This window comes from Diceros bicornis, chromosome 10 (genome assembly GCF_020826845.1).
Source record: "Diceros bicornis minor isolate mBicDic1 chromosome 10, mDicBic1.mat.cur, whole genome shotgun sequence".
NCBI classification, from domain to species: domain Eukaryota; kingdom Metazoa; phylum Chordata; class Mammalia; order Perissodactyla; family Rhinocerotidae; genus Diceros; species Diceros bicornis.
In genome coordinates this window covers 45,457,261-45,473,161 of record NC_080749.1, presented here as the reverse complement: position 1 = coordinate 45,473,161, position 15,901 = coordinate 45,457,261, and the positions used below count along the sequence as shown (strand labels likewise).

The 15,901-nt window shown below is 37.3% G+C and overlaps 1 protein-coding gene across 1 annotated transcript in view; it reads left to right on the top strand.

Moving 5' to 3' along the window:
* Positions 1-2,104: 2,104 nt before the first annotated feature.
* The window catches only part of KCNH7 (potassium voltage-gated channel subfamily H member 7), a 781,612-nt gene continuing 767,815 nt past the window's right edge, over positions 2,105-15,901 (top strand). Inside the window, exons 1-2 of the mRNA XM_058549109.1 lie at positions 2,105-3,184; positions 4,569-4,592. The gene's annotated coding sequence lies outside the window, so the exon portion shown is untranslated. The remainder of the gene's footprint in view (positions 3,185-4,568; positions 4,593-15,901) is intronic.

The window sequence follows — 15,901 nt, the reverse complement described above, 5'->3', positions numbered from 1 at the left end:
TTCCTCAGCAAAAAGAGGAGGATTGGCATGGATGTTAGCTCAGGGCTGATCTCCCTCACAAAAAAAAAAAAAAAAAAAAAAAAAAGAGTGATGATGCCGGGATTGGAATTCAAGTCTTCCTGTCTACTGTGATAGGTGTCTTTCGCCATGCTATGTTTAAGCATTTACCTGTGAAGCTCTAGGTAAATTACCTGGAGCTCCATTACCCCCAGGAACACTGTGACTTGAGACAGCTAGTAAGTCACTCGAGGGAAGTCCAGCTCAGATCTAGCCATCTCCGAAGTCTCTCTTGGCCTCTACGTTACTGGACCTGCTACTTGTGTCTTGTCTCCCAGCAGATTCACATGCAACATTAATGATGCAACATTATGTGTGAGTATTTAGTATGATTCCTTGGTATTTGGAAGTTTCTAAAAGGGAATATTTTAATTCTAGCTTATACAAGCAAATGTGTCATTCTTGGCAAGCTCAATGTTTAAACAGATATAAAGACTTATAGAAACAATTTAGAAAAGGGAGACTGTAAAAAAAGAAAAAGGCATTTTATTTCAACAATGATTCGTGCTTTGTAGAGTAAGGGTCTAGAGAGTCAAATAGTCAATTTTTTTTACTATACAAATGTAACCAGAAGATAATTTATTCAGTCACAATGCGATATTCATAAAAAAATCAAAATAACATTTGCTTACAAATCAAATATTACAAGAACATACGTTTCCTCTAATTAAAATTAGCTGTGGTATGCCAGCAATTCTCAATAATCAAAATTGCGCAGAAGTGAGGTGGTTTTAGCTGGCTGCTCCTGAATGCACACATTTACTTCACACTTCTAGTAAATATCGAGATTTTTTGCTTGCACTGCCCAGGTTCCCTTCAGTTGCTGCTCTCCTGAGGTAACTTCCAAGCCTGGCATTTTCTGTAACTTGATTCCTCAGCACTTTCCAGGAAAGAAGGGTATCAATGAGTTTTATTGTTAACTCCTTCATAATAGGAGAAAGCCTTTTCATCACTTTCGGCTTTTTCAGTCATAGAAATAAAAAGAGAGTATATAACCACATTTTCTTTTACAAAGTTAGAATATCACCACTAAATATAATAAAAATCTATGCTCAGATTTCTCTGAGCGAGCAACAAATATTCGTGTATGTGCGTGTGTGAGCATGTGTGTATGTGTATGCGCAGGTGCTTCTTATATTTCCTGTCATATCCTCACCTTGATAATAATGATAGTGTATGGCTCTGCATGAGTGTTTTTCTCACTGCGGATTTTGATTTGCTGGTTTTTGAACTCCTGACAAATTTGGTGACACTGTGGCTGATCCACTTTATCCCCGCTTTGTTTGGGCCTGGTCTTGCTCTCCGAGGCTCCACTTCCCCATTTTCATGGACTTCAGGAAAAGGTTCATTAGGCCTGATCTCTCTGTCTTTTTTCTTCCTCCCCTTTCTTCTCTCTCCTCCGCGCTGGACTCTGGGGCTCTTTATTCCTCCAGTCCCCTGTAGGTTAAGCCTAAGCTCTTATCCTCTCTTCTCTTTAACTCACAGTCAGCACTGGCATCTGTATTCCGTAACCCTCCATATGAATAAATAAAAGCAGGTACCAGCCTCCCAAATCTCCAGGTCTGGCCAGACAAACAGCTTGAGACATAGCTCCTGTCACATTTCATGTCACCTTGGAGCAAAAACTCCCCAATGCCATTGAGATGCATCTGACTGTAACTTTAATTCCCTGGTGTTTAAGTTTGCCAGACTCCCACAAATCTCTACATAACCTACAATAATTAACATCTAAAGAAAGACAAATTATGGACATAAATGATGCACCAAGGCAGAAGGAATGACTGTATCTGTGCATGGGATAATTAAGGGTTTCTGTGGAGATCTTTATGCTTTTCAGAGGGTCTGATCCGTCAGTAGAAGACTAGGGCCAGTTTGAGCAGTTGGATAGGCAATTTGCATTTGCCAAGATTTTTCACTCCACATTCTGTATATCCGTGATTCTTATTCTTTATAGAAATTCTGCATTTTTCAAGGAGTATGCTCCTTTGAAATTACTACAAAATGATTATTGTCTGAAAATGAAACTCGCGAAGGGAAGGGTTAGTACTCCAGGCTCTTGTGAAGTTTTGTTTTCGCTTCTGTTTTTAAACTTGAAGTTTAAACAAAGTTGAGCTATTCGTATTATCAGTTCACAAAACATTATATCCTGGGTATATGTGAGTCCCCTATCTTGGTGAGTTGGTTCGTTGTTGATTTGTTTATTTTTTTTTAATTATTTTTTATCCCTGTTCCCTGACCACACTCATCACTCCCTGAATGGGCAAGGATTGGAATGTGTATCTTTTTATTATATTGTGTTCTTGAAAAATGTATATTGCGTTATGTGCATATATTTTAACATAAATGATATTGTTATATAACTCTTTCTGTTTCCTACTTTTGTCTTCTGTGTTTTTAGTACCCATCCCTGTTCTTAGGTATACTACTAGTGCATTGTTAACGGCTCCACAATGCTCATGGCATGTACCTACCACACTTTGCCTATTCATTAGAGATTGGAGTCTCACTTCTGAGTCAAGAAAAGCAGACAAATATCCTCAAGTTTGTTTTCTCTTTTTTTGCTTGCTCTTGGAGTATTTTCTGTGTCTGTGCTGGGTGAAGGGGATATAATGACCTAATTTAAAGAAGGAAACAAAGGAAAAAGGATGTGATCAGAATTGTAAATCATTTAGTATAAACAGGGTTAAGGTTAGGTGTTTTAGATTCAACACTGTACAGTAGTAGAGTCCGCAGGCTTACATCTGCTCAGACTTGCTGGGTTCTAATCTTGGCTCGTCTACTTACCAACTCTGTAACTGAGGTAAGTTACTTAAACCCTTTGAGCATCAGTTTCTTCATTTGTAATATGAGTATAAAAATAATACATTTCTCATACCAATCCAGATAGGCTATATTACGCTACTAACAAACCACTCCCAAATCCCAAGGGATTAAAATCACAGAAGATATTTCTTGCTCACGTTATGTGTCTGTCAGTGTCCACTGGGGCCTCTACTCCACGTTGCTTTCTTCCTCACTGCAGGACCTTGGTTGATGGAGTGACCACCATCTAGATTTCTGGTTGCTGAGACAGAGGGAAAAGAAAGCTCTGGAGACTCACACAGGGGATTAGATACTCAGCCCACAGGTAATAATTGTACTTCTGCTCACAAGTTCCTGGCTATAACTGGTCATACGATCCTACTCAACCCCAGGAGGTCATAAAGGGAAATCTCACTAAGTGCTCAGAAGTTGGAGACGAGCCTGAAATATTCAGTGAACATCCTTAATGACTACCATATGCCTCATATAGTTCTTCTAAGGATAAATGAGGTTACTTCTTATCAAGTGGTTAGTACAATACCTAGAGCAAGGAGACACTGAATAAATATTAGCTGTTATTTTACAGTCTTTAGTAAGATATATAAGGCCTTTCATGCTTTCCCGACCCTCTCCAGTTAAACACTGCATTTTATTACTTCCAAATCTTCCTTTTTTCCCCACGTCCCGTTAGAAAAATATGCCAACACTTCCTTCGTGTTTCAGGTGAGCAGTATCTTTCAATACCTTGATCCTCAATCCATTTCTTTTGGCTTTCCTAGCCGCTGACTCCTTGTCAATTCTGCCATTATAACTACCATTATGACTATATCTTACCCCTTATACCTATTTGCCTTACTGGTCTTGGTGACAATTGGCTCACAGCTGTCTTTCTGTTGTTGTTAGTGCTGTTGAGTCATTTCGGACTCCTAGTGACCTTGTGAACAGCAGAGCGGAACCCTGCCCAGTCTTTTTGTGCTATTCTCTCACCTTCCAGTGCTATATCAGACAATGCTCCACAGCTATTTGTAGGGTTTTCATGGCCATTTTTTTTGGAAGTGGGTGGCTAGGTCCTTCTTCCTAGTCTGTCTTAGTTGGGAAGTTCTGCTGAAATCTGTCCACCATGGGTAACCCTTCTGGTATTTGAAATACTGGTGGCATAGCTTTCAGCATCACAACAACACGTAGCTGAGAGACGGATGGTGTGGTTCCCAGACCAGGGAATGAACAGGGACCATGGCAATGAGAGCTGTCTTTACTATGGCTTTATTTATATGTTTTGTCATATAAATAAAATTATTGTCTAAACTAGCACTTTTTTAAGAGTAAAAGGGGTGCAATAAGTCAAAACTGGGACTGTCTCAGGGAAACTGGGATGGATGGCCACTTCACTTTGTCCATTTCAGCAACAAATTAATGGGCTGCTTCAGTAGCTTCCTATGGGCCCTTTATTCCATATGGTGCCATCTCACTAGGCTCGTCCTAGCCTTGAGGATTTTCCCATTTTTCAAGACCCCTCGAGCATCGCTTTTCCTGGGCACCCTTTCTCAACTCCCTCCTTCTCCAGAGTTAATACATTCTTCCTTTGTGTTCCTAAAGAAACAGGAGTATACTACAAGTTGTACGAAAATTATTTATTTACCTGTCTATCTCATAAAGCTATGAGGTCCTTGAACACAGGGATCTAATTTCATTCATCTTTGCATCCCCAGGAACCTGCAGAGTCCTGACACACGGTAGGCAATCAATGTTTGTTGCACGGATGAATGCAGTCCTAGAAATGTAATACCTTAATTAAGGAGACCAAATCTTTAGTGGGTTGGGAAGTGGGTATTTCAGGCATTGTGGGAGGACAGCTGGAGACAGATTTTGAGGAAGAAGGTATTTCAGTATTGTCCTAAGATTTCGTGTCAATCAACTTTTTTGTTTACTTTCAAATGCTGATTCTTACTGATTTGTAGTATTTGGAGTCATTAGTTTATAGGAATTACAGTGCTTTAGTAGTATCTCTATGGGATAGTTTTAGATATTCTACAACTGCAGATATTTTATTAATAATAGTAGTAGTACCGATAATGATATAAATCTTTAGAGGATTTAGGCCCTTAAAATACCTGGCATTTTTGTTTAATTGAAAAAAATAAATAAAAATCCCCCAATCCCATCACTGACAGAATTTAGAAGGTGTCCTGAAAAAGCCTTCCCACAGAGTCTGGTGGCAAAACTTTTTAAAAGGCCAAAATTCGCACGACAGTTCCATGGCCCCTAGAACTCTCATAGGGATCCACTTTCTTTATATTATGCCCCCTTTTTGTTCCCACCCAGGGCATTTCATTATTGCAAGAGCCTCCTCAATGGCTTCCCTAATTCTAGTCTCTTGCACCTCCCATCCATGCACCTACAGTCATGTGGCCAGTGACTGCAAAATAGTAGTTAGATCATCTGACTCCTTTTATCAAAAATTATTAATCAAGTGGATCCTTATGATCTGAAGATTAAAGGACAGTATGTCCATTCAAAATCCCTCATCAATTAGGCCTAACACCTTCCCAGACTCAAGACCTCCTGCTATTCACCCTAATTCCTACTCTTCAGTTACACGATTTCCTGCCTGAATATACTGTGTACTTGCACAATTGTGTGTCTTTTTTTAATGTTTTTTTCTTCCTTCCCTCTTCCTTCTAAAAAACTCTAATTTTTCAATATCTAACTTAAAGGGCACACTTTCCTTACATTTCATTGCCATATATTTTCAATTTTCCCTTAGTTTGTTTTTATGTCTCCAATCGATTTTAAGTTCCTTGACAAGAACTTTCACGTCCTATTCACATTTATTCCTTTTAGCATCTACTTAAACTCCTGTAAATTGTAGTTACTGGTTTTAAAATTTAATTGAGTTAATTATGTAAAATAGCCTATTGCATTAAAGTTCCAGTTCTAAACAAAGACATAATTCATTACTGTCAGATTTGGGGGATAAACTGGACTTGCACAAGAGTTTCATCTTTCTCAGATGATTTTGCCCGGGTCTATATTTGCGAGCTGACGACAATCTCTCTTATTTCTTGATTTCATTTTATTTCTATACAGCAAGAGTTATAAAAAAGTAATAATGGAATCTGATATATAAAAATGTTTTGCAAAATACACACAATGATCATGAACTCAAAATTCTTAATATTGTTTGAAGCTAAAATCTCTAATAATCTTGATACAAGGTGATCCATAAGGCCTATAATAGTGACATCTGGTGGCTCATAGGGAATGTTACATTAATCTACCAATTTTAACCTCTAAATTTATTTCTATTTTAGTAAGACAGTTGACTTCGTACTTGTAAATTACTCTTAATCATTTAAAATACTTGCTTCATCCCTTACTGAGAAAATAATGTTATGTTATATGTTTTAATGTCTGATATGTATGAATCTTAAATTTATATTTTCAGTCAGTAAAAGTAGCCTAAATTGCAGAACTGAGTTCTTTTTATGCCTGAAAGGGGTGGAAGGTGGAAGAATGAATTAACAACAGCTATAATCCATACCACTGTAAATCCAAACTCAGCCATCTCTACACAATCCTGGTCTCCTAGAATGTATATGTCATAACCTATCCTTTGTACCCAGTATAAATCATTGTGGTGAAACATAGATCAGAAGACCAGAAGATTGGAGTTGCAGACCAATCTTACCACTACAGAAAGGTGTAACCCTGAATCAGTCAGTTCCATGGGCCTAAATGTTCTCATCTGAAAGATTTAGACTAGATATCCTCCATCTTGAAAATTCTCAATGACAAGGACTTAATAGACAGTGATGGTTAATTACAATGACATAGCTCTCCTCTGATATTTGGCTTTTGGTGCATAGAGGATAGGTATTTTAAAAAATGATAATAAGGCTTCTTTAAATTTATGTTCAGTATTCATGTAACATCCATTATCAGAGTACCCAACGGGATAGCTCAAGATTCCCAGGGCCACTGGCAAGGAGCCAAAGCTATTACAGTCACATTTGCGAATAAATTAGAAACAGCTTAGGCTCAGTTTCTCACATTCAAGAATTGACTAAATGTTCTTGCTGCTCTATCCCCATTCAGTGATTTCCAAAGTCTGTTAGAGAATAGATTCATTAGCATCATCTGGACACTTGTTAAATATATGTCTCTCATGCTCCCCACTACGCTTACTGAAGGGAGATGATGGAAATCCACATTTTTAACAAGCTCTCCTGATAATAATGATAGTTATCCTGGTTTGAGTACTACTTACTATCCCAACTGAGAAACGACATAGATTCAGATGGAAAGGGATACTGGTTCCATCTAGTTGATGAAAGACACAAAGTCCTTTAAATAAGGACTTGTAAACTCAGATGTCTACAGGGCCCACACAAGTAACTTAAATGAAAAACCAGCCAAGTAGGAATTAAGAGGAACTCTAGAAAGCATGCCCCATGTAAAGTAGACAGCCTTTAATTAGCTGTAGTGGTTGCCAGGAGGGCAAGCTTCCCAGGGTTGCCCTGTGCTTTGTAAAAAGAAGATGAAAATAGGATTCTTATGTGAAATCTCCGATTTGTAGGAGTTGGAACTAATTCAATGTGAGCTAAATGAAACACATTTGTGGCTTCAAGTTTGTAGTCTCTATCTTAGATCCAATTCTCATTTGTGCCCTCTATATCACACTTTTCTCTATTTCAGCTCCACTGAATTTTTCAGTCTAATGCATTTAACCAGCCAGTTGAACCTACAGAAAACCCTATATAGAATGGTCATTCCATCTTTTCTATTGTCATATCCATTTAAATTGTTATAAAATTTGTTGAAACCTTGTCTCTTCCATAAAGGATTTTGGAACTTTACTCTCCAAATGTCTGCAAATGTACCCTTTTCAAATACTACTCTCAAAGAGCTTTTCCACCTCTATTTATTTAAAAAATATTATTACAGGTCTTATTCATCTTCACATATATCTATTAGAGGATTTAGCTTAAATAAGTGGAGATAATACTTCCAATGATAATTTTTGTTGATGACTAAGTGTATTATATACAATTAGCCTTCACATATAAATTTAAATTTATTTATTTATTCATTATTGTGTGCCTATTACTTGCTTAACATTACCTTGATTAAAATCAAATACTGTGCACATCTCTCTTCATTCTAAAGCAAGAGTCGGAATTTTTAAAATAAATAGACAGAAAGGACCTTTCCTAATAAGAAAGTGAAAAAGAGGCCTCACGGTGAGGTGTTCTCATGAGCCTGAATCCCAAGGCAGCATAAGAGAAAGCCTCTGGGACAGGTGGCAAAGCAAAGGACTTTAAATAGAAACTGAGAAACTTTTCCTAAAATAAACACTACACCTTATGCTAGAAAGAAGTTTTAATAATTGGCCAAAAGTAGTTAGTCAACTTTTTTGTTTGTTTTTTGCTTGCTTGTTTTTGGTGGGGGTGGTGGTAGAATGATGCTTCCAGGTGACAGGGAAACACCTCAAGTCCCCTGAAGAGAAAGGAAGGAAAATAAAGGCATATTACTCTGAGAGAAGATCCATAACAGCAGTATGAGGGCTGAGGTTCACCAAAGCACTATCAATTATCTCCACATACTGGAATTGGTCATCTAAAGGAAACTGGGGATTTATCATGACCTGGAACGCATCCAAAAGCCACTATTTCTGAATATATGACATATCACCGGGACTCATATCATTGTAAAATGATATGACTCAATTAATTTGAATGAAGATAAAAGATACCTAAATTTTATGTCCTATAATAAGTATCACTTATATGACACATTAGTAGAATTTATAGAGGTTGATGATTTATTGAATGTTAGCTCTGATCATGGTTTTATCTGAGATGATGGAGAAAGAATGAAAATAAACACAAGAGATCATCTCCACTCTAGAGTAGCTTAAACTCTATTTAAAGACTACAAATAAAGTACAGGCATCAAGGTACTTCAGAACAAGGTAGAATTCTGAATGAATTATATAGTTTAATGAGAACTTGGTCCACTGAGTTTTAAGGAAGTAAAGATTCAGAGTACAGTGGCAATGGCTAAGGAAATTAAATAAGCTGTTTTTAATTTGTCAGCATAGCTAACCAGCTTTGAGTCTTCTAATTCATTCAATCATTTATTCATTCAACAAACATTTGTTAAGTACTTCTCTGCATTTTTATTAAAAGGTAATGCATTCACATGGCTCAAAAATAAAAAGGTATTTTAAGAACTCTCACTGCTGCTCCATCCCCATCTACTCCCATAGTGATCATTTTTATTAATTTATTTCTTATCCTTTGAGTTTATGTAAATGCTAGAAAATATTAATGTGATTAAGAATATATTAATGTGATTCAGTAGTTTAACCCCTTTAGTATACAAAAGCTAGTATATTATATACACTGGTCTTGACCTTACTTTCAGTATTATAAGAGTTCCCCACAAAACTGAATAATATTCCATTCTGTGACTGTACCATTGTTTAACCCAGCCCTTATAGATGAATACAGATTATATCCAATTTCTTGCTAATATCTGAGTACTAAAATTGCTGCAATAATAATCTTGCAGATGAGTGTGAATTTTCCTTGTCTTTTTTCACCAAACTCCATCAATAGATTCTAACACTCTAATGATACTTATATAAATTCTTATTGGTTCAGGAGAAAAGAAGTTTGGGAATGGGTGTGTGGAGCATAAAGTAAGAGAGAACAGGAGAAGTGATAGAGGAAAAGGGACCTTGCAGGACATTTGGTCCTGTCCAAAACGTCCATGGAGACATTGGGTTCATGCCAAAAGGTCATTGATATTTGGTCCTGTCCAGAATCATTTGGCATGGACTGAATATGCTCATGGATGTTTTGAACAGGACCAAATGTCAAGGACCTTTTGGTGTGAACCAAATATCTTATGGACCAAATGTCTTATGGACGTTTGAACAGGACCAAATGTCTGCTGATCAAACGGGATAAGAGTAGACAGGCCTTGCTTTGAATGCTGCCTATTATTAGAATGTTATTTCTCTTCTCACAGGAGCTGCATTTCCAAGAGTAAAGTAGTTTATTATTATCAAATTGTGAAAACTAAAAATCCTGCCATGGTTGTCTATGAAATATAAAGGAAAATAATAAAAAAGAATGAACAACATGAATTCAGGAGAAGTACTAATTGCTTAAGAAGTTCTAAATACTCTTCTGTGATATTTTGTGATATCTGGGGATATATCTGCGTGTGTGTAGGTATATATTTTCCATGATATATACATATTTATGTAAGAGTTATATATATAATTATATATAAAATATCTGTTATATGTTATATATAATATATAATTTTAAACTTGATATATATTATTGCTGTTGGTAACATCTCCTAATATAAATCACAGTAGGAATTATCCTCCATTTCCTTTGAAGCAATTTTAAGGAACCCTAATGCAACCAACCTTAAGAGAGAGATGACATTCTTTGGCTATCCATACGTCCCTCTATAATTTTTTTCCTAGTAATCACCATCTTTTCTATCTTAATGTCTTACTGGTATTAAGTTGTGGCTCATTACACAGTCAAAACGTGAACTGAATCATGTCATGTCCCATGGAGTTTTATCATGTTTCAATTTTCACAACTTGACTACATGTAGGAAAATGAAAGGTATTAAAAAAACCAAAGCCCAAGTTCTTCCCAAGCTCTGACAGCTTGGAAATAACTCCAACAGTGAAACAGAAGTGAAATGAAAACTCCTGGATCCATAGCACACCCATACAAGACTCTAATTGGCAGACTTCATGGGGAATTGGTCAGTCATTTAAGTTCCATACACCATATTTCCTGATTAACTTTGAAAACACAGACATTCTCTGCTACTGTAATTTGTCTCAAAATTAAAATAACATTAGTTTAATATTTCACAAAAGTTTGCACTTAATGTGTGCATTTATTTTAAAACATACTCGCTACATTTTCTTTATTACTTTTTATTAGAACTGTTGCTTAAATATATACTACAGATCTTAGTCCTTTCGCAAATGAGATCATGTTCATGATATTTTAATTCATGGCTCATTTAGTAAATTCATCTTTTCAAAATGCCTCTAAATGTAAAATATTTCAAAGCCCTTCTCTGCAATGTGGGTGCATATTAGAACACACCTGACAGACACTTTTGAAAACTTGTAAGATCCTTTGCTAATTGAAAAAGAATTAATGCTGCTGCTTCAGAAGATCTCAAAGAACTTTAAAATTACCTGGTTTTAAAATCTTGTACACTTGTGAGGGATCAATATTATTTTGAAGAATATGTGACATCTGAAAGCTCAGAGTTAGTGGTAGAGCTCAAAATAGAACCAATGAATCTTGACTCTCAATTTGTGTCTCTAGCTAACCACATTAACTGGACAATTTTCTTTCATCTGTGTATTATTAATAACATAATATCCTGTGACACAACAGACTAATAGCCTCTTTGGAGAATTACCTTAGAGGTATGTGGTACACGTTTTTAAAGAACATGTTATGTGTGGATATATATAACTTATGGACTGTCATATAATTAAATAATTGCTGGCTATTTAGATAAGAGTTTTCACTTCCCATAGTCTTAGTCTTATAAATAGGTATGGGCCATTTAGAGCAACGATACATCTTAAATTTACATGGTAGCTTTTTTTTCAAGAAAATCCCATTTTCTCACACCCAGGTACCTCATGAAAAGGGAGGTAGTTAGAGCTTTCACATGCTATCTTTATTTTAGATTTAAGGTAAGTGAGGTCTGGCCTGAATAAGTTACTGCCTCTGGATCCAAGGGAAATTAGTATTAGATGGGACCTCACACCCAGGCTATTCAACTTCAAATCAAGAACAATGGGTTTTCCAACTTGTATGGTTTTTGGTTAATGTTATTACTGTTAGCTCTTCAAGTATCATGATAACTTCACTATGTTTCACTACCTTTCAAACTCTTCTCTCCCCTAGTGGCAATGATAATGTGCTGTTAAGGTTTACATTTTATTTCTCTATTTTTAATTTCTTCTATACCATAAATGAAGGTTTTCCTCAATGGTCTCTCCTTGAACTTCCTTTTTTTTTGTCATAAACTTCCATGGCTTCAATTATTGCTTATACGAAGCTCACTCCAACATGTATAACACTAGCTTAACCTTACTACTGAGATTTATTTGTCTTCTAGTCATTTCCTCCTAGGTTTTCATTAGCAGCTCAAATTCAACATGTTCTAAGATTTCCTTAACTTTTTACTCTTGAAGATATCAGCCTCATATACTCTGTGATCCCATATGCATAAAAAGCCTTTTTCTTTTCCATATTGCCTTATAATTATATCTTTACAGGTCTTTTATCCCAGCTAAGTTGCAATGTCCTCATGAACATGGTCTTATTCATCTTTGTTGTTCTGGTATGTAGCCCAGCATAGTACGTTGCAGATGCTCAATACATTTTTGGTGAATGAATGATCATTGGGTAAAGTTCTGGTAAACTTTCAGGGTATATGAGATGGAAGGAGATCAATTTCCTACAGGAAAAATAATTTAAGCCTTGTATTTTAAAAAGTTGCTAGAGAATCAGTTATTAAAATCCACTATATAAATATACTGGAACACCATTGCAATATATATCATTATTATGCGGTTTGGGGATATAATTTTAATAAAATTATATTTTCTTGATGGAGCAACTTGTTAGTCTCTTACAGTCAGTCTTATAAAGGGATGCCATTCTATTACAGTTTATGTTACTAAAGTGTGAGGTATTGATAATTATGAAGGAAATACATTTAAGACAAAAGTATTTCCAATCAAATAGGATTTGATTATCCATTAATGCTAAATGGGAGGTTCATAGCATGAGCCTAATGGGCCCTTTACAAGTTGTAGTGGACAATTAAAGGACTCAGCAGTGAAACTGACATTGAGGAGCAGATTTTGCCTGCCAGCCACTCTCCGGGTTTGGATTTCGCCAGATCATGTTCCGAAAGGTCAGCACTGGCCAGATGACCAGTCCAGAACTGCAGATGGTGATGTGGTCACCTGACCACTCTGGGGCTCCCCAACCTGCTGCACAGGCTCAAGTTCACTGAAAGGTCATGGCAGGCCCTGTGTCACCACTCAGGAACACCATAATTCCCGGGTACTCTCTCTCCCACATTACGTGGAGGAAAATGGATACTTTTGGTCTCCCAGCTAGAGGATAAAATCATGACACTGTTGTAACAGTTGCAAGATAGCGGCTTAGCTATAGGGAGCAGCTCAGTATGGGACAGCTTTCTTCAGAGGAGTGCTCACATTCTGTAGATGAAACAGCATTTATGTACTCACCAGAAAATTGGGAGACATACACGAGCATTCATGTCTGACTTCACCAGTTACAAGCTGTATGTCCTTGTGCTAGGCACGTCACCTCCTTGAACCTCGGTTTTATTTCCAGCTATAAACTGGAGAAAATAGTATTGTACCTATCCTGCCCTGCCAGCTTCAGAGAGTTGAGAAACACAGCATGTAAGTCATTGGCAAATTGTCTGGTGATATACAAACATACTACCCATTTTCTTTCTGCTTGAATGAGGGTCTTTGTGTGAATTTTCAGAGAAAAAAGTGAAAAAAAATTTTTTTCTTATTTTTAAGTCATACAAGTTAGGTTTAGTGAGTAAGTGAAAATTCGTTTATTGCCCCTAAACTGTTTTAAAAAAGAGACCCAGGGCCAGCCCCAGTGGCCTAGTGATTAGGTTCAGTGTGCTCCACTTCAGCAGCCAGGATTCGGTGCCTGGGTGTGGACCTCCCCCACTTGTCTGCCAGTGGCAATGCTGTGGCGGCAGCTCACACACAGAAAGAGGAAGATCGGCAGCAGCAGTTAACTCAGGAGGAATCTCCTTTAGCAAAGAAAATAAATAAATAATAAAAAACATAAAAGGAGACTCCAAGGGCGATAAGATAATCTAAAAACATCCCTGGTCAATGAATCTCTTGCTCAAATTTTACCCAACCTAGCAGGAAAATGAGACTAACTTTAAATATTTTTATACTCTTTCAGAGTCAGAATTTAGAAATATATGTTTGAACGTGGGTTTGAACTTCTGTATTATATGTGCTCAAACAGCATTTTTTAAAAAACTTATAGGATACAATCACATAATCACTCCCCAGTTCTGTTATTCTTTGCAACTCTCACTGCTTCAACAGGGTGTTTCGTTTGCCTGCAGGGCCGACCCCTTGGACATTACTCTCTCAAGGTAAGCAGAGGGACATTATGTCCATAATACAAAGTACTCATCTATGCATGAGAGAAAAAACTGGGCTCACAGGTGGTGCTGGAATCTTAAACAATGAGGTTATTTTTTTCTGAAAAGCCTCTTAAGAATAATCAGAAAAGGATTGTGGATCTGGAAACAGTAAGTACAACCCCTGGCTGAGCCCTTAGCAGTGATTCTGCAGAGTTTGCACACAAATGTCGTTAGCCAACAGTTACTGTTGGCGGTAAGATTTTAACTTGTTTGTTTTAATTTGTAATATCCTAAAGAAGGGCTTAAAAGTATATTAACTTAGACCAAACGTGAAAAAAAATTTTGTGTATTGGTTTGATAAAATTTTCACCAGACAAAAATCTAATTTCCATTGATGCTTTCTAATTTCACCCAATTTTCTTTCTCTACACCGCATAAGCTGAGAGAACAGAGGCATCTGTCTACAGCTAATGCAGCCTTCTTTGAAAGTTCTCGGGAAAAAGAACCAAGAACACAATGGAAAAGAGGGCAGATGTACAGTCTGTAAGCCTCCCATTGGCTTGGCTTGGCTTCAGGTCCTGGGAAATTAAGAGAAGGCTGATTTGCATGGTTGGTGCAGATCAAAGGGAAAGCAGAGTGCCCTGTTACCTTGTTTTTGTGAAATTTTGAGAACAAGGCAAGTTTTGTAGCATGCAGGAAAGGAAGACAGTTGTAGAGATAGAAATAGACAGTTGTTGCTATTTCTTTAAGTGTCCGCTTTCAAATGTGTGGGCAGTCAGCATTCTGAGTAGCTTATGTTGTGTCACACCTGCTCTGCTGTTGGTTTCTAAAAACTGTGTCCAAACATATGGGGCTAAAACCTTCCTCTCATGGGTGTCTCCTGTCTGTACTGGAGGTGGGATTTGGCTCCAGGAACCTGGATTCCTGTTTGTTCACCTAGCCGCCATCCCCAACATGGTACCCACACATATGCCTCACCACTCACCTGCTGTTTCTGCCTTCATAACTGGGATTTATTTGCCCTGAGGGAACTATTGGGGCAGCTTCTGGGACAAACTATAGTCTCTAACTCTTCTTCTTCTGTACTTTGCATCTTAGAGGCATTTCAATTAGAAAAGGGTATGCTGCATGTGCCTAAAAGTGCTCCCATGGAGGTTGCTCTAGAAACATTTGAATTGTATGCAAATGTCACCTCTCTCCCTTTCTGAAGACGATCCACATTTTTTTCAGCCTAGGTGTCTGTACAGCCCCACACAACCCAAGCCTGGCTTGCAGGGTCAAGCTGTCCTTTCATAGTGGGAAACAGCTGACGAAAATCTTTCACACAGAGGTGTTAAGAGCTTAACGATGAACACTCCCTTGAGTATGTTCATTTTGAAAGAGATGGCCTGGAGAGGTTATTGATTTACACAGAAAAATGGATTTCTAATCCTGGAATTTCGTCAGGAGAAGGGAAAAAGATTTACTTGGATAAGGAGAGAGAGAATTATTTTTGGAGTGACTCCAGAAATTAAACAGAAACAGCCACCTGATTTGTTCTCTAATGAGGTGGCCCAGATAATGCCAATGCCTTCGACTCAAATATAGTGATAACTTTTCAAAGAGAAAACAAAGGAGAAGAAAGAGGGGAGAGAGGAGAAAAAAGAAGGGAGAGGGGAGAAGCAAAACTAGAAATGTACAGTCAGTATCACCTCACAGTAATATAAAGGGAACAGAGAATTCACAACACCTACCTCTGTGAGGAAATGCATTTCTAGGCAAGTATTTGGATTAATTTGGAATAAGACTGTAACCATGGAGTCTGGCA